Source organism: Lutjanus erythropterus, chromosome 11, assembly GCF_056507025.1.
Source record: "Lutjanus erythropterus isolate fLutEry1 chromosome 11, fLutEry1.hap2, whole genome shotgun sequence".
Lineage (NCBI taxonomy): Eukaryota > Metazoa > Chordata > Actinopteri > Lutjaniformes > Lutjanidae > Lutjanus > Lutjanus erythropterus.
The window spans coordinates 38,925,472-38,944,505 of NC_139327.1; the positions used below are offsets into that span (position 1 = coordinate 38,925,472).

The 19,034-nt window shown below is 41.0% G+C and overlaps 1 non-coding gene across 1 annotated transcript; it reads right to left on the reverse strand.

The window, feature by feature from the left end:
• Nucleotides 1-13,638: 13,638 nt before the first annotated feature.
• Nucleotides 13,639-13,711, reverse strand: trnav-uac (transfer RNA valine (anticodon UAC)). The gene has a single exon. It is a non-coding gene; the product is annotated as a tRNA-Val (tRNA).
• Between the last annotated feature and the right edge of the window lie 5,323 nt (nucleotides 13,712-19,034).

The following is a 19,034-nucleotide window of genomic DNA, read 5'->3' on the forward strand; positions in this document are numbered from 1 at the left end:
CATCAAACAGAGTATTATTGCATATGTGGAAAAGTTGAACAAAGCCTGCTTGATGTCTGAGAAATTTCTGTTGGTGCTGAAGTCTATAAGTTTAAAATTAAAAATTAAAAATTTTGCTTTGGGTAAAGTGCTGCACTCATCACTATCACCTTCAAGAAAACTCAGTTATGCATTTAATTTAAATCAGTGTTCCCCAACCCTGGTCCTCAGGGACCCTGTCCTGCATGTTTTAGATGTTTCTGCTCCAACACACCTGATTCAAATGATCAGCTCGTCATCAAGCCTCTGCAGAAGCCTGACAACAACCTGATCGTTTGAATCAGGTGTGTTGGAGCAGTGTGAAGGTGTGAAAGGTATGAAAGTGTGAAGGTATGAAAAAATATTTAATGCCGAAGTCCAACTTATGGTGAACCAATCTAAATGCAGTATGTAATGATCCTATAGCCGTTTACTTCATAATGAATTAAAGCAAAAAAAAACTTTAACTGTTTCCACTTTAACAGCTCACACACAGGAAAGTCCCAGAAAAAGCAAAAGTAACAGAAAATAAAGTGAGACGTTTTGTTTTGTCTGTCTACTTCATTGCACGCTGTAGCTAAAATTAGCCACTTTTGGCCGGCGCAGGCATGTATAAACTCATAAATCACAATAGAAATGAACAGAACAGGTAAGTTCCTCCTCGCTGCTGCTCAGCATGGAAACTGTTCGGCAGACAGAGGCCTTTCTGTGTCTGAGCTGCAAGGGAAGGAGCGCAGGCGTCACGGAGCGCCGAGACGTCCTGACAGGCCGCCGGCTGCTCCGACCAATTAAAAGGTGAGAGGAGAGGAAGAGCAGGAAGTCGGGAGCCGAGCGGAGAGCTGCCTGGACTCAACGAAAACACTGGGCTCACTGTGAGGCTCAAACTCCCTGTTTCACCGGTGCTTTCTTCTATCAGAGCTTAAATTAGAACATCTAGCGGGGGATCGATTTATTTAAATTTTGTAAATGCGATGTTTTGCAGTTTGTGTGTTTCATTCAGTTGTTCTGACATCAAATACGTCTCCAGTTCTCTAAATATCATGAAGGAAAAAAATGTTTTGCTTGGTGTTTGGGTTCAGTATATCCCCACTGATAATCCAGATGTATTTCAGCACCTTATTCTAAAGTCACAGGCTGTTAGTGTTTTTGATCATTAAGTAATTTCTTTTGTAGTTTTTCTCATCATTCTTATCATAACATTTTCCTCCTCATCATCATCATCATCAAGGCTCCTCCTTGCTCCGCTCATCTGCACGTCGGAACTTCAAATAAATGTCAAGCATAAAACCAAATGTTTGTAAAGCTGCCTTGATTTTCAAAACCAGAAATTTTGTGTCTGTGACATTTTGCTCGTCACACCTTTTAGCCGCTGCTGTTGGTTGAAAACTGAAGTGTTTTGTTTATGTGGTTGAAGGCAGCGTGTCTAAATCCTGTCCAGACCTTCCTGACATGAGACACTTGAGCTGTAACCAACTTTTCTCAGTCAAATTGGACTCGGCTCTTCAATATGAATATTTCCATTAAGACTATCAAGGTTATCAAAGTGTCACGGTATTTTATTATCATTATACAACACAGCCTTCAGTCTAAACCGGACTCACGGCTCATGCCACCGCTGTGTCGGTGCGTTCAGCTGATCTGGCTGGATGTTGAAAGACGCCGTGTGCACTGATCACCCCAAAGTATTTAATCCAAACGCTTCATTTTCCAGTGTCCACAAGTGTATTTCTGTCATCGTTGATGCATGTTTCAGCAATAAAACTGAAAACAATAAAAGGAGAGGAGAGGAAAATAGTGAAAAAGCTGCCTATCAACCAGAGGTGTGCAGTAACAAAGTACACAAAGTACATTTACTTGAGTATCTGTGCTTTTAATGTTGGATTGTTTTTATCAGGGTGAAAAATACCATATTATTAATGTACATTCTGTCCCTGAAGACAGAAAGAAATCTCAGTTATTGAACAGACTTGGAGAATTCCTTACAGTTGGCTGCAACGTGTTTTGCAGACACTAGATATAAAAGTAAAAACCGGAGACTATAATATATCAGGTTGATGTTAGCTGCAAATTCACCACTTGTAAGCAGAAGGCAAACAATAACATGACCTTTATGTTTTCTTAATGTGTCCAACATATTTCAAATTGCCATGCTAATTTTAATACAGGCCTGTCACATTGTAGGTTGTATAATGTGGGAAAAACTGAGCAAACTGAGCAACTGACTGAGATAAGATACAACTGAAAGACAACAAAAGCTTTTATGATGCCTTTTGAACATCCAGTGTTGACATCCATAGGAGGGTTGGCTCTAATTTATCTTAATTTCTAATTAATTTGTTTAATAACAAACAAAAAACATTGAATTGATCCCATGTTGCATCTGTCTTGCACATGCACACATCCTGTTTGCTGGTAATCATAAAATGTTGTCAGGACACCAAGAGCTGAAACTCATTTACTGAAAATATTTAGTACAGAAATGAGATTGTCTGGGATGAAGGACTTTAATATGAGCAGGAACCTGGATAATGTTACAATCTGTCTGTTATAGTCTATATATCCAGGATAAAACTCGTAACAGACACTGGTGTGCATGTAAAAGTCACCAACAACATTTTGTTGATGACTTGAAGTTGAGTAAAGTTGGATAATGTGGATCAGAACCAGAAAGTCGATCAGGATTTGGACTGAATCTCATTTCTTTATCCGTGTATTGTGGCAGGGAGATACTTGAAACAGTGCGGTGCTGCGAGGTCTGGCAGGTCCTGCAGTAATTTCAGTGTTGATGGTTTTTGGGTTTTTTTTCAGAGAGACGAGACAGCAGCGAGGCTCACGGTCGTCTTTTGATGAGGCCAGATGAGACCTTCAGCCACATTCCTGGTCAGTCTCCTGGGCTGCAGCTCGCCACATTACTGCCTGCTGTCCAAACAAACAAGGCCGGTCCCAGAGGGCCTCCAGAGCCGAGCCGGGTCGTGCCAAGCCCAGCCGGGACAAACCGCCCACCTCTGACGGTCCTAAAATATAGACTCTCCATTTTTAACTCCAGGAACAAGAACGTTTTTCAGCTAGTCACAAACAAAGTCGTTCCACATGTTGCGGCGCAAGCTGTTGTTGTCACTTCTGACGTCCGGACGTCACCAACCTGTCCCTGGAATCTGTGTGTGCTCCTGAAAGACGTGCATTTAAATGTCACAAGGCTCTCCTGGAGTCTTGTTTGTTCCTGTATAGACGAAATTACGCTGGAGAGGAATTAAGTAAATTGCTTGAAAACCTCCCACAAACAGCTATTGTCCAGTTATAGCTTAGCAACTGTAACTGCTACTTACAGGGTAGGTCTTGGTTTTTTCCACTAAGAAACAGTGTAAGTTGCTTTATAAAAATTTAGAAAGGTGTTTTTTTTGGGTGGTTTTCCCTCCCAGATGCAAAACCCTTTAGTTTGTTGGGTATCAACAGTCATATTGTCACACTCTGACTCCTAAATATCAAACATGTTTGAAAATGATCAGGGCGACCCCAGTGAGTTTGTAAGCAGGTTGGGAGGTTTAAGACTATCTGTTAACACCTCACATTAACAGATAATCTGGGCAGAACATTGGTACCTCCCAAGATTTCCCCTCCGATTTTCAGGAAGGGGAGAATCTGAAGTAAATGGGCCAAAACTGTAGAAGGACGACAGGACTGCATTTTAGTAGGTCTGAAAAATATTTTCTACTTTCCACAAGTGTCAAATTCTCAAGTGAAACACAACTTTCACCTTTAGATGACACCATTAACACTTCATTATACGGATATATTTAATCATGACTTGGCAGAAACTTCTTAGGTACAAAGTTTTTACATGAATTCCCTTCAGCTAACAGGAAAAAAAAGTATTTTTCTTAAAACGTTGGCTGAAAACAGCTTGTGCTTTTTGTGGTCAGGCCTGTGTGTGTGAGCAGTTTTACTATAAGTGTGTGTGAGAGACAGATCAGAGGATGAGAGAGGGATGTGTGTGTGACACTGAGGTCTGACAGAAGCACAACACTGCTCGTAAAAACAGATGCCACAAGGTTTTTGATTCACCATAAAAAAAATTAAAAAAAAACTTTACTGGACCTTTTTTTTATTTACCAAGTATTCCTGAAATGTTCCCGCAGTCTGACTGAGCCAAGACTGAAGAATAGTTAGTCACCTCTTTTTTTTTAATTCAAAAGAAAAACAGAAACAAGTGGGAAAAGGTGACTGGTATCAGGAATGGATAATAAACTTAATAAACAGGATTTAAACTACCACAGAAGGACTGCATTTTAGGAGTTCGACGAATAATTTGGATTTTAAAAAACACCAATGTTCAGATAAAACATGCAACACATTTGGAAATTTGCGAATCCTGCAAGTTAAAAGGTTTAAAAGTTTAATATTTCTTGAAGTACGTGAGATATGATGTGTAAATGTGATACTGAATTTGATTTTAGAAGGCGAGTTCACCCGAATCTCCAAAACCATAATGAAAACTGTCTGTGCCTGTTTGTTTCTGTCATAATGCTGTACAGTACAAACCACAAACTACCCTGCCCCATGCAAATGACCCCTCCCTCTGTGTCTCCTTCCAGCAGCTCTCTTCAACTTTGAATCTCAAATGTAAAGACCAAATTTTACATTTTAAACAAATTGTGGTATTTACATGAAACCAAACAGACGGGTCTGTGAACAGACACACAGAAGATTGATGTCAGCCTGAAACAGGAACAGAACTGGTCCAACTTTGAATCCAAACACGAGCCTTTATTGCACCCCCAGCTCCTTTTATTAGGCTGCCCCTGTCTCTGAACCAACATTTACTGTCTGCTCACTCCGTCAACAGTTAAATAACTCAAAGCAAAAATGCACAAAAAAGTCTGACTGCAATTTCTACGATGATTTAAAGACTATACTTTTCACTAGTTGGATAATTACAAAAGACTTGAGTTGTGTTTTAGAGAGGAAGCCTCTATTGTGGCAGACTGGGAGAAGTTATTTGTAATATAATTGTTAAAGATCCCCTCCAGATGTGTTTACAGACATATGAGAATACTCTTTGAATAATAATTCCTACAGTCTCGTGTGGGTTTTACACAAATAAAGTTCAATTATGCAGCCACAAAATCATGCTTCTGTGAGACTTCTTAGTGCACAAGCATCATTCTGCACAATGAAGTGAAGTGACAATAAGAAAAACATTTTTTAGAGTAAGGACATCCGTCTCACTGCACAGACATCCGTGTCGCTCTGAAATGCTCCTTCGGCACATTTCAGTAAACGAAAACTCACATTTTGAGTTTGAAAATTAAATTACACTCCATAATTTTGTCAACATTATCCTGTTTGACTACGTTTCAAAATATAATGTGACTGTAAATTGACACATAAAGCCTATAATAATTAATTTAATAAGGTGTCGTTACCTGCTGTCAGGTGTATTGGCCGTATATCTGCACCAGCAGGTTTATGAAATCTGTGTCCAGGAGAACGTCCTCACTTTATTCTGTCTTCTGTCTCCGTGATGGAAACTTCCTCTTGTCCCTGTCACCCTTGCAGACATCTTTTGCCCCTTGCTGTGACAGTGACAGTCCGACCCTCCAGTAACACAGCATTATTTTCCTTCATGGATCTCTCAAACCAGGACGTCAAACTCCAAACTCACAAAAGTTCTTCTTTATAGTCTTTGATGCAATTTCCATGAATGAACACTTGACATATGGAGCAGGAAGTGCAGTCTTATGTGGTATTACTGGGGTGTTAATTATGCTAATTTACAAGTTTCAAACACATGAACTCAAATGCGCACAGCCAGATCATTTACACAGGTATCTGAAGTTACGAGTGTTTGTTGAATCTGACGTGACATGTTTGTACGAGCCCTTTTTACAGAAAAATATTTAGATAAGAATACGTGAATTTGTGTACTAAAAAAAATAATAAATCTGCTCATCCATTGATTCCTGATTCATTGTGTGTCACCATTACTATATTTTTCCATCAAGTTGTAAAAAGTTATTTTCTGGAAGGTTGTTTCACCACAGCAACAGTATTTTCAGTGTCACATGACCCCATGTGGGCTGGGGACAAAATAAACTTTCAAACAAGTCACCCTGATACTCGGCAGGCGTCATAAAGCACCAGTTTTGCAGGACATGATGCCGTTTCACAGCGTTCATGTGGCGTCAAATTCCTGTCGGTATTCTGAGTGGGATGTGAAGCTAAAGGTCTTTATCATGGTTGTCAACTCAGATTGACATGTAACCTTTGAAAGAGAATCTGTCAGGATGCCAGACTGGGACTGGGGTGTGTGTGTTGCTCTGTGTGTGTGTGTGTGTGTGTGTGTGTGTGTCTTTGTGTCTGCGTCTCAGTGACAGACAGAGACGTCAAGTCATCAAAGAGGACAATGCGTCTGGTCCGGAGCGCTGAACTCTGGGAGACGGAGACAGACAAAGAGATGGTGTGATAGGTGGGAAGGAGGTGACAGAGATCCAGAGGCCAGCGGGTGAAGCTGTTTGTGTCGCCACCTGCTCCCTCACTGTCTGAAAAACTGCAAATTAGGTAAATGAGTCTGCGAGAAAAACATTTCCTGAAGATGCAATCATGAATTTTCTTTCTGAAAATATGAACTTCTAGATTTTTTTTTGTTTCATTTGTTTATGTTCATGGAGTCCTGTTCTGGCCGAGGAACCTCCTCATCTCTTACGTCACACTGATTCTTTTTGTGATTTCGACAAAACAAACCCAAAAGAGTCGAGGTTTTTGTGTTCTCAAGAGAGCGTCTCCGCCTTTTTGCTGATGATATTATTCTGTTCACTTCATTGGACCGTGACCTCCAGTACTTTGTCTTCCTGTTGGGAGTTACGGCTCCAAGTGAAGGACTATAAGTATCTGGAAGTTTCCTGAGTCCTCAGCCTGAAGGTGAAGCTCGAAAGTCTCAAGTTGAGCCTCACCAATGATCGTGAGCTTTAGGTTCAGTGCTAAAGTAGTCAAGAGTGATCCTGACCACTGTTTTCAGGTCTATGTCTCATCTTGGAATTGACCGCATTTTTACTTGGTCTTGTCTCTGTCTCAAACAAACAAGACTGAGTTTTATTTCAAGATCAGTCAAAACCATCAAGGCAGAAAAAGGATGAATTTGTTGTGCAGGAAATGCATAGCGACCAAGTGGATCAATCATAGCTCCTGCGGTCTACGTAGCTACAACATGTGGTTAGATTTCTGCTGCGGTGCATTGGTTCAACACAGAATTATAAATCAGCTAGCAAGCGATGTATTTGCTTGTGGTAAACAATGATGAGACAGGCTAAATAAATCCACTTAAAGCTACTAAGAGGTGGTTTCAACTGGTCATGAACTATATGACCCACATAAGTTAACAAAACTATCCGCAAGAAGATTCTTTCTCAATGTTTTCTGGATTCTCGTTGAGAAAATCCAAAGTTAGAGTGAGTGGAGCATTTTCCACTTAAAAAGAAGCAGGAGAAGATTTTTATCTGCAGAATTTTATTTTTGACGTTATATTTTATGGTTATTACTGTGGAAACACTACCACTTTTGTCCACAGGGGGCTCCAAAATCAATCATTTGAAATCTTGTAGTAGCTTTAATGTTTTGATGTATAAAGTTATGTTACATCAACATTAACTAAATGCTATATCTTATCACACTGCAGCCCCAGGTAGCCCCAGGTAGCCCGAGGTAGCCCCAGGCTAATGGAGCTGTCAACCTCGGGCTAAAAGAGCTTTCACTCTTCACACTGCTTCAAAGTGGCCTAATACTTGCTTTAGCCAAGGGTTAGCTGGTTCTGCTCCGGAGCAGCATTAGCCCTGAGTTTGCAGGGTTATCCCCCAAAAATCGACTAAACCAAGGGCTAAAAGCTGCCGGTGTGAAACAGAGCTAATAGATCAATAGAAGAAGATGATCAGCCAGGTTAATATGAAACACCTGTGTGGGTGTACAGGGGCTTTAACCCAGAGCTAGAAGAAGGGCAGCGTGAATCACATATGTCACCCAGGACTTAGCTTAACCCTGAGTTAACAATGTGCATGTGTGAAAAGTTATCCTGAGGTTAACTCTCAGCCCAGGGCTAAGGATAGCACCTGTGCTCCACTGCAAACTTAAGGGAAAGTCATCATACAGATTTTCCTGTTGGTGGATTCAGTCATTTTGCTGTTTTGAACTAAATGGTTTGGCCTCTTTGATGTCACTTGACTCATGTTACTTTAAAACCAGACATCTTGAATAACTGATAAATGATATTAGTTGGTAATAAACATGGTGTGATGTAGCACCATATATCCTTTTCCATGATATAACCTTCTCTACCACCTGTATCTCTTGAGTGTCTCCAGGGTTTAGTCTTCCCCACTGACCAGTGAGCCGGCGTCCAGTGTCCTGATTGGTCCGGTCCGTCTGCTGCCACGGCGCCACGGGGGGTCGTATTGTTGGCCAGTGGGGGTGTCACTCAAACCCCTCAGAGGAGAAAAGGGAGGGAGGTGATTTAGCATTAGGTCATCCCCACCCCTCCTGGTCGCTCTCTGTGTCTCTCTGACAGGTCTCATCATACAGGGGACCTGCCGGGCAGATTGACAACTCAATGAAGCGACCAGCGCCGGCCTTTTACAAGCACCATTTCACGGCTTCGGTCTTTGTATGACACCACCCAATATCCCCCCTCGCTACAACCCCCAAACTTTTTGTTTTTTTCTCTCCCCTTCCCCTCTTTTCTTTCTGTCCACAACCGCTCGCTGTCTTACCGCTGTCCTGTCTCTGCTGGTCTGAGACGGGATGTTGCAGCTCCAGTTGTTACGACTGAAATAACTACTAATAGGAGGAAGAAATCAATCAGGACTTTATATGGAAGAAATTTAGTAGTAACTTAATTATATTCTTATAATTTGAGAGTCTAAAGTTTTCTTGATGAGAGGAAACAATATTGAGATGTCCTGTTAACTCAGCCTAAATGCAAATATTTAACATGTATATAAGTTTGCAATAACATGCATCAAGATTGGTGCTGCAAATTATTATTGCCTTTCAATCTGTCCATTATAATCACGATTGATCAATCATTTGTTGGTGAAAAATGGTGGAAAAATATCGATCTGGCAATAATTTTTCCACTAATCGATTAGTTGTTTGGTGCATAAAATGTCCAAAAATTAGGAAAATCAACTAATTAATGAGTTTTCTAAAAACTACAGGGAAACTACAGGGAGCTTGGCTCGCCTAAAAGAGACAAGAGCTCCCCAGAAAGCTCTAAAATATCATGATAATCAGTACACCTGATGTTTTTCTCTATAAATTTAGATATTTGTTGTATTAAGTTTGCTGAAATAAACAAAAGGCTGGGAGAGGAGCTGCACCCTATCAGTCGACCACATTCTTATTTATTTGTTAACTGGGAGCCGTGCCTCGCCATTAGGATGGCACCGTTTTTTCTCTAACACTGTCGGCACAGTGTTCTAACTGTGGTGTGGCTTCCTTTAGCAGAGTCAGCTGAGGTAGGGGTCCTGTTAGACTGGGACACAGCCTCTGAGACCAGCAGAGGCCAGTTTCATGGCCAGGAATACAGAAACATTACTGAGGTGATATGAAGGACTTGGATCGCAAGGACAATAAAGACATAGTGGGTTCAGGTGGGAACAAAGTGGTTGAGGTACGAGTTTGTAACTTAGCAGTTTAATTAGTACATCATCCATCGTGTTGCTAAGTCCACAAGTATTTTTTTCTTTGTGAAGCTGGAGGTTATTTATTCTGACTTATTCCTGGTGTTATTGGAGCATTATGTTTATTTACAAGTCTCATGCATGTTTGCTGATATGAACGAGCCCTTTGTATGAGGAAAAGAAGAGAAATTTAAGATAAGAATATGAAAATGTTCTTGCATGAGGCCCAGTGTTGTCTGTTCCAGCTGTGCCTGATCATGTGTCAAGGTGTACCTATATTAAAGTGATTAAAAAGACCATTGCAACAGTGAGTAATTTATCCGTTTTCTCCACAGTGTGATCCAAATACTGTCCTACATTAAAGCCCAAACACCCAAACTGCCACACCTGTACTCTGCACCTTGCTAAACCTTGAGCTGCAGAAGCATCCAATGAAAGGAGAGATGTGAGGATGCGGCGAAACATGGATGCAGGGAATGAAGGAGGGGAAGTGAATGAGGAAAGGAGGGAAAGTGGGAGGCATGAGAGGGGAGGGGATACCGTCACGCTTTGGTGCCTCTCAATTGAACGTCTGAACACCGGCCACAAAAACCCCGGCTCGCTCCATATACCTCATCTTTGCATGTGAAAGGACGGGTCCATTGTCCGGGTCTAACTGCACATTTAACCTGTCTGGACTGAAAGAAAGGGGAAATTTCTCTCCCTGTCTCTCCCCCTCACACCCTCTCTCGTCTTAACAAACCAATTAGCTGGACATTTCTCCCGCAAAGACGACTTCTTTACACTTGTGCTAAATAGTGAACAAGCAGCTCTCGGATGTTAAATTTTTTAGCCAGAGGGAGAAAGCATTTACCCCTCCAACTTTTTCTCTTGTGTGTTCTGGATTTGGTCCACAAGGATTTCCAAGTGGTGTGTTCAGGAAGAATTAAAGCCTGTGTTTGATGGTCACTGTGTCCACAGAGGAGAAATAAACCTGACAGTGATGCACAGATTTTAATGAGATCAAATTCTTGTGTTACATTAGGCTGATTTATAATTAAGTAATTAACATTTTAAAGGTCCAGTGTGTAAGATTTAGGGGGTCTATTTGCTAAAATATAGCATAAATGAAATATAATATCTATACGTAGTTTTCATTTGTGTATAAACGCTTGACGATAAGAATTGTTGTGTTCTTGTTAGCTTAGCATGAGCTGTTTATCAACAGAACAGGGAGCAGCTCCTCTTCCATGGAGGCCGCCATGTTTCTACAGTAGCCCAGAATGGACAAACCAAGCATTGGCTCCAGATATGACCTTTTGCATTTAATGTGAGTTTGTGGCCACCGTAGTTTCGTGAAACTACAAGTTTGGAAGGGGAGGGTGCAATGAGGTGCAATCTGTAAGTCTGCAGCTAAATGCCACATCTACTTTTTTATTTCGGCAGTTTAAGACATTTTAGTTCACTTCATAAATGAGACAAAATAAGTTAATTTAGGCAGAAGTAACAGGCTGTTGTTGTTTCTTCTCATCACTTAAACACATTTTAAATGCTTTAGAAAAGGTAACTGCAGATATAAGTCTTAAATTTTGCATAATTTCTTCCATATTCTTTTATTTATGTGGGGAAACAAATAAAATTTCCTGTGACCCACAGGTGGGTCCCGACCCAGTCTTTGGGAATGACTGATCTAGGGGATTAACATGGCATTTTTCATTTAATCTCGACTTTAATCAGAGGTAGCTTTATGTGTGATTTTGTCTTCAGCACACAAACACACACACACACACACACACACACACACACAGGGAGCTTGGCTTTGAGCTGGACTGTGTTGGTCAGTGCCGTTTCAGAGCCAAACAACCCTCCTTTTTAGACCCAAAGCACCGCCGCAGGCTTTGGCAGAAAAAAAATGATCTCCAGTCGGGCTCTCAGCGTGAGCAGCAGACTCTCTGTGGACACGGCCGCAGAGAAGCTTGGGATCATTATGCATCTATTCTGGTGAAAGAAAACTAGGCTTTCACTTAACTCTTAAGTACAAAAATGGCTCCACTTCACCTTCATCTCACCGCATTCTGGATTTAACCGAATTTGGAAAATGTAGTCTTACTTTCCAGCAGAATTATAAAATGTTTATACTTGTGTTTCTAGATAGAGTCAAAGCTGAATCAATAATTACCCGTAAATCTAAAAATGGACTTCTGCTTGTTTCATCCATTGGGTAGCACAGTGAGTTTGATTTTTTTGAGGAAAATGGATTTATTCTTTGTGAGATTAGTAATAAATAAATGTTTACTGATCCAAAAAGATGTTTCTTGGGTGTAGTTAGTAATATGGTGGCTGAGGCTTTGTGCAAAAAGAAACAGACCTTAAATAAATAAATAAATAAATGTACTTGTTTCTTCAACATTTTAATAGTTTATCATTATGCCACTATCAATTAACAAATTCAGATGCTGATACACTAAATAAACAGTATTTTGACTTTGGGACCATTTATGTTCACTTCGTGGCGAGTTTAGTTTAGAGCCGTGCTTCACAGTGGCTCTGCACACAGTAATCTAGTTCATAGTTAGTTTGTCTTAAGGTCAGTTCAGGCCATCAGCCTCTGTAAGTCACCATGGACGTGATTGTCAGTGAAACACCAAAGCTGTGAATGCAGACATAAATGGTGAAGCGTTCCTCTGAGCTGCGCCGCTCCCCTGACGCTCCATCATGAATACTGGCTTCCTGTGGGGTGGAGTCCCGGAGAGAGGACGCCGTCTCTCTACCTGTGAAGCCGTCAAACAGCCGACTGGGGTTTGTTTTTGTCGGCAGCCGAGTCGATCCTCAGCAAGAGCTCTCTCAACACAATGTCCTCTCGCTCTGAAGCTCAGTCGAGGGGGCCAGCTGTAAGAAGAACGTCTCAGCCGGGGGGCCCCGGGGCCAGAGCAGGTCCAAAAGGCCTGGTGCTGGGAGGCTCTGACAGGGGCAGCTGAATCCCAGCAGCACCTCGATGCCTCGCTCATTCTTCTAATTAGACACTCACAGAAATAACTCCCGCAAGGGTAAGATGTGCCTCCACTCCCCTGCAGCCAGAGGAGAGCGGACTGGATGCAAAAAGTTCACTTTTTAGTTTTTAAAACGAATGAACAAACTAAGGGTTTGTCAGTGTGGTCTTAATTTTCATCAGGTGCAACAATTGATCATTTTATTCTGCGTAATGCATTTTAGTGGGTGACTCATCTCAAGAAGTAGAACACTTTCACCTTCCACGACAAATTCCCTGACATGTACCGAGACTCTGACCAACAAGAGCTCAGAGGGCTAACTTCACTCTCCAGATGGTTTGTTACACAGAAGCCGTCCACAGACACTGTTCGGAAAAGTGTGGGCACTTTCAGACAACACTGGCTAACTTCAACTTCAACTCTTTTCTGTAGATAAAAGCCTTTAGTGTCGTTCTTTGCTCTTCTTTCAATGAAGAAACACTCTCCAGTTGTGATATACCTAATGCTATCACAGTAGCTACGCTAACCCCTTCAGGAGCTGCCATTGTTTGTTCAAGACGAGTCGTTTCTATGGATACTTATAGCTGTTGGTGCACCTGAAACTGCACCTGTGGCTGCCAGTTGTTCCTCTGAGGAGGATGATTGGCTGGTGGAGACACAAATGGATAACTTGGAGCCTGACAACATTGAAAAAACTCACATGATCTTGTGAATCCAGTGGCCCTGCAAACTCACCACTTTTTGTTATTTGATTTCTTTACAGCAGTGTTTCTCAATCCTGGTCCTCAGGGCCCCCTGTCCTGCATGTTTTAGATGTCTCCCTGCTCCAACACACCTGATTCAAATGATGAGCTCGTCATCAAGCCTCTGCAGAAGCCTGAAAACAACCTGATCATTTGAATCAGGTGTGTTGGAGCAGGGAGACATCTAAAACATGCAGGGCAGGGGTCCCTGAGGAACACTGCTTTACAGAATTGAAGCTATGGTTCTACTGGGGATTGAACCCAGGCCCTTCTGCGTGTAAAGCAGATGTGATAACCACTACACTATAGAACCACATGTTATGAAGAACACTGGCTATAACAACATGAGTACAAATAGCGTTTGTTAATATAAAAGAACCCCAGACGTGAAAAATCTTGTGAGTGATTGCAATATGGGGCTTTTCTGCCAGGTGCAGCTGATTTTCATTTCTATCACCACTTTTATCACACCAAGCTGCACCAAGCTGCACCGAGCTGCGTCTGAGATGGACCTACTCTGGAATGGGGCAAAAGTGAGCCCAACCTGCCTCCAAGCGGGTTGCGGTGACGTCTCACTGACGTAACGAGCCTCCTCTCTCACGTTTGAACAAATGAGTGTTGTGATAATTAGCTCATGTGTGTGAAGGAGAGTAGAGAGAAGGACGTTCTCAGTACTTTTGTAGTTTCTAACAGAATCTCTGTGCATTGAAATGTGGTTTCTGTTGTATCTGCATTATTTTACACTTTCATATTCGCTTTCAGCTGTGTCAGAGTCGTGTTAAGTTACTGCTGATGAAACCCCCAAATGAAAACATTTCCTGTTTGTGCTGCTTAATAATAAAAGCGTTTAAATACCACCATTGGACCTAACTTAGAAAAAATATGAACTGTAGTCTGTGGTGAGAGACAAATCATTTTTTGATCCCGTTTGAATTGTGCCATAAATTACACATTATAAAACATAAAGTACAATTCAAAAAGTTAAAGCACCGCAATGAAAAAATATTATGATCTGGCGATCATATGAGACTGAATGGAATTTGTGACAGGAGAATTGAGAAAACTCTGTTGTTGTTTATGTCAGATGGATTAATTTATTTGAATTTGAATAATTTAGAATAGCATTGATAATTTGTGATTACAATAATGAAGATCAGTAGATTCTGAGAATGATATAGATCACAGGTGACAGTTGTGTTACAGTCATTTTAAACTTCCTCTCAGCTGATAAGATTGTCACTACGTTGTAGGAGCTTACAAACACATTTTTTACATATTTGTTTTATCACAAATTCCTCCCACAGTGGCAGCTGCAGTCTCCGTTTAAATAAGGTTTAAATCCGGTTTAAATCAGGTTTAAATCAGGTCGAGTAACATCAACAATATAATTATTTATGACAGTCAAATCAGTGCAGTAAACACATCATTAATACTCGTATATTTTACAAAAACAAATTCGACATTTTAATAAGTAAAAACAGGAATTATAGCCTGCATAAGTGATTTGGTGCAAATATTTTCACATATTGTTCATAATATAAATCACTAAAACAGTTAATTGTCCTGAATGTTTCAGGACGTCTGGTCAGTCTGAATTCTGATGACTTTGTTCATGAGGATCTGAATGTTGGCACATGAAGTGTGTTTTTCTCTCTGCAGTTCCTGTGTTGTGATGTTCCTGCCTGACACTCATCAGTGTGAACATGCAGCATCTTAATTAGCGGAATGGGACGCTCCTCCCCGCTGCAGCCCCACTTTGTGAAGGCAGGTGCAGCTTTAAATGACTTGACATTTTTTGCAGTGTGCAGAAGGTGGCAGGTTGTGATCCTACAACCCACATCTCATATACATAATCCAGCAGGCAGGCGGGCCCCTGCTCTTGTTGAATGGGGGGGACTCTCCCTTCCTCTGGGGACGTTTCAGGGCTGAAAGAGAACCCTCACCACCCGGCTACCGGGGGCCCGTGGGCGCAGTGAGAAAATGAAGACCTCTGCGCCCCTCTAAATCCCCAGGAATTTCTCATTAAGCGAGGGTCCCGGGCTGCCGAGGGCCCTCTGGGCCCTCACCCACCCCCCGTGAGGGGTCTCCCTCTCTGGCAGGCAGAATGGAGCTCTCCACTCCACTTTGTGCTGGCTGCCGGCTACCAGGGCCTGTTATTCACCTTCTCCTTTCTCAGCAGCACAAGAGCTTTCTCCCAATCAGGCTTTCAAAGCCCTCAGGACTTCCTCTTCCTTTCATTCACTTTCTACATAAGTGTGTGTGTGTGTGTGTGTGTGTGTGTGTGTGTGCGTGTGTGTGTGTGTGTGTGTGTGTGTGATGTCTAATAAGACCAAAAGAGAGAAAGGCATAATTGAATTTGACATTTTTTAATGGTATCCTGAGATATTTTTGTCTGGAGGCGCCAAAGCTGGAATAAAGCGGACTCTCATTTCAAAGAGTGTTTTTTTCTTCTTTTTTCACACGTTGTTCATGAGTACAAGGAGGATTAATGAGGATTATGTATATGAGGAGAGGTAATGAGTTTTGATGAGAGTAGAGAGGATATTTAGTGTAAGATTTCAAAACATTCAGCGAGTCATCAGCTGCTCCTGACTTCTCCTGGTTTTTGTCTTGAAGTCACTTTATCCTCATATTTTTCTGAAAAGATATAAACAAGATTTAAAAAAAAAAAAAAAAAAGAAGACAAAAACACAAGACATATGATTCTGTTTTAGACTGAAAAATGTATAAATAAGCAGAAGAGACGAGTCAGACTCTTTATGTTTGATTTCCTCTTAAAGAGAAGCTGTTATCTCCCCTGTGTGGAGAAGAGCTGCTGCTACAACAAAGAAGAAAATATTTCATCTGCTTATTAATCAATTAATTAACTTGTAGAGTTAATTAGTCTGAATGTTTTTAAAGCCTGTAACTTAAATAATATTTAATTAACAGATTTAAATGTCTTTTATACAGTAAATAACCGTTTCATACAGTTTTCATTGGGCTTTCAATGTTATGATCATTTCACTCAGAAGTCAAAATATAATTTCTAGTAGTGAATTATAATTTAAAAACACGAATACACTGGAATCACATATATCTAGTCATGTGATTACAAGTCGTTCATTTTCTAGGTCAATATTTATTATTTTTAATCTATCAATTGACAATAAATAAGCAATATTTCACTTGTTAAAAAAAAACAAAACCAATCTGGTGTGTTTGCAACCTCCTGCAAGCGTAAAGGGATAGTTCAGATTATTTGAAGTGGGGCTGAATGAGGTACTCATTGATAGTCCGTGCGTTACCGACAGTAGATGGCGGTCGACGCCCCCAGTTTGGAGAAGCAGCAGGAGTGTGGACAGTGTTGGCAGCATAACAGATTTTAGCTACTTAAAAAAAAAGGCACATCCCAAAAAAATTATATCAGTTTAAGTATATGCTATATTTAGCATATTTTCACCTCTTTAAAGCCTTTGTCTGACAGGAAACCGCTGTTATATAAACCAAATATCGCTCTCTCCAAAGCAACCAGACTTCTTTTGTAAATTCAGTAATTTGACCTCACAGAACGCAAGAGTTGCTGGTCGACCGCTGCCTCAAAAGAAGTCACACAATAACACGAGCAAACTAACAAATCAAGGCAGCTTTAGAAAACAAACTCCTGTGTTCTACGAGGTAAAAGTGCTGATTTTTTTGAATGGAGTTTGGTTGGTTTTCAGACAACGATACTTTTGCCTTATGTAACGGGGGTTTCCCATCAGAAAAGGCTGTCTGTTGGCAAACTGAAGCAGTGAAAATAATTTTAAACTGACACTGATTTTTTTTAGGTCTTCATTCTAGAGCTGTGACCAAACTCAATGTGTTTGGGTCGGGTCGTATTTTATCATGTTTCAGGGGCTTATGTCAGGTTTGGGCTGTCTTCAGTAGTGACTGTATACACCCATTCTCATTCCAATTCAGCCTGCAGCCTTGATTACATTATATATTTTTATAAAGAACGGGAGATATACATCAAACCAAACTTAACTTGGTGTGTTTTCATGCCGGCAGCAGCCGTGGCCTGGTGGCATTAGGTTTTCAAGTTGTCTGTCCAGACCTACATCCCATGCCTGGGGGGGCAGTTTCTTCAAATTTGGTACAAACATCCATTTTGACTTATAGAAGAATTGATTAGAGTTTGGGGGTCAAAGGAAAAAGTAACGTTGACCTAACAAAACATATTTTTGTCTAACTCAGGAATTCATGTGCTCATTCTGACAAAATTTCACACAAATATCAAATATAATGAAATGGTTAAATAATGAGATTTTATATCCAAAAGGTCAAAGGTCACCTTCACTGTGACATCATTTTGTTCAGCTCTCTGTCAGTCTTCCACAGATGGAGGGTTATTCTGCCAACAATGAGAGAACACAAATGAATCAGTCACATGAGATGTTGCTGAGTCACAGGTGAATAAAACTGTGTGAGAATCTGTCCTCAACTAAATCTGGTGCTCAGTTTTGGTCACGAACCTGACATCATTGCCACCGATTGTCCCCAGCGTCCGCCGCTGTCCTGGTCAGCAGAGAGCAGCTCCTCGGTCTGAGTCCATGTGGGGACGGTCGGTCGTCGGAGACTCGTCACCATGACTCTGTCAACATGTCCAGCGGGACAGTGCAGGTCCATTTGTCTGTCTCACTCACAACGCAGCCTGTGAACCGTCCTCCGCTGCGGATCAGACGATGGACGAGCAGGGTGACGACCTCAGAGGGGATGATATCCGTCTCCATGGTGATGAGATGATTCAGCATGTGGGGTTGCTGGTCGGCAGTGACTCAGCTCCAGGTGCTGAGATTTCTGGCTGCATGTAACCCCGAAAAATGTGTTTCCCCTGGTGGCGTGTCCTCGTTTGTCCTCGCTATGAGCTGATGTTTCGGGTCTGTGTGAGGAAATTACAACATGTGTGATGGAGTGGTACTTAAAATCTGTACTCAAGTACAAGTACTGTTACAATGGTAAAATATTACTCAATTACAAGTAAAAGCGTACTTAAGTTTTTTCTCATTTTAAGTCTAACTTTAATTTTCCTTATTCAAAAATTGGCAAAATATAAAATAAATATCCACGATTACATTTTTAATTGGTTAAATACTTACCAGCACTTAAATGATTGATTATTGATCATTAACATCCTTCCACCAAACCTGTGCTGCTGCTGTGTTTTGTTGTCGTTGTTTTCATTGATCTGTTTGTGATCAGATCACCTGATTGGCTCCTAAAATGCAGATGAAAGGTTTGGATATTTAGTCTAAATTGTACTCAGTACTCAACTGTGATTTTGAAAGTAATTAGGTAGATTACATGTTGTAATGCAGATGTAAGCACAAGTAAAAGTACAGGCTTAAAAATCCACTTATAAAAGTACAAGTTTGGTGTTAATGACATTTATTGTGGAAGATGAGAGACGTGGTTCTCTGAACAGCTTCACACTCTCAGTCTCCTGCTATAGACAGCAGTTCATATTTTTTTAAAAGTTAGGTCAGATGGTGTTCCACGTGACTTCATCACTTTACTGTGATCATTCTCACAAGATTTTTTTTGCAGGTCTTGGGTTCCTCTTCATAAGTAAATGTAATGTGTTCCCCTGCTCTCATGCCAGTATTGGTTCTCAC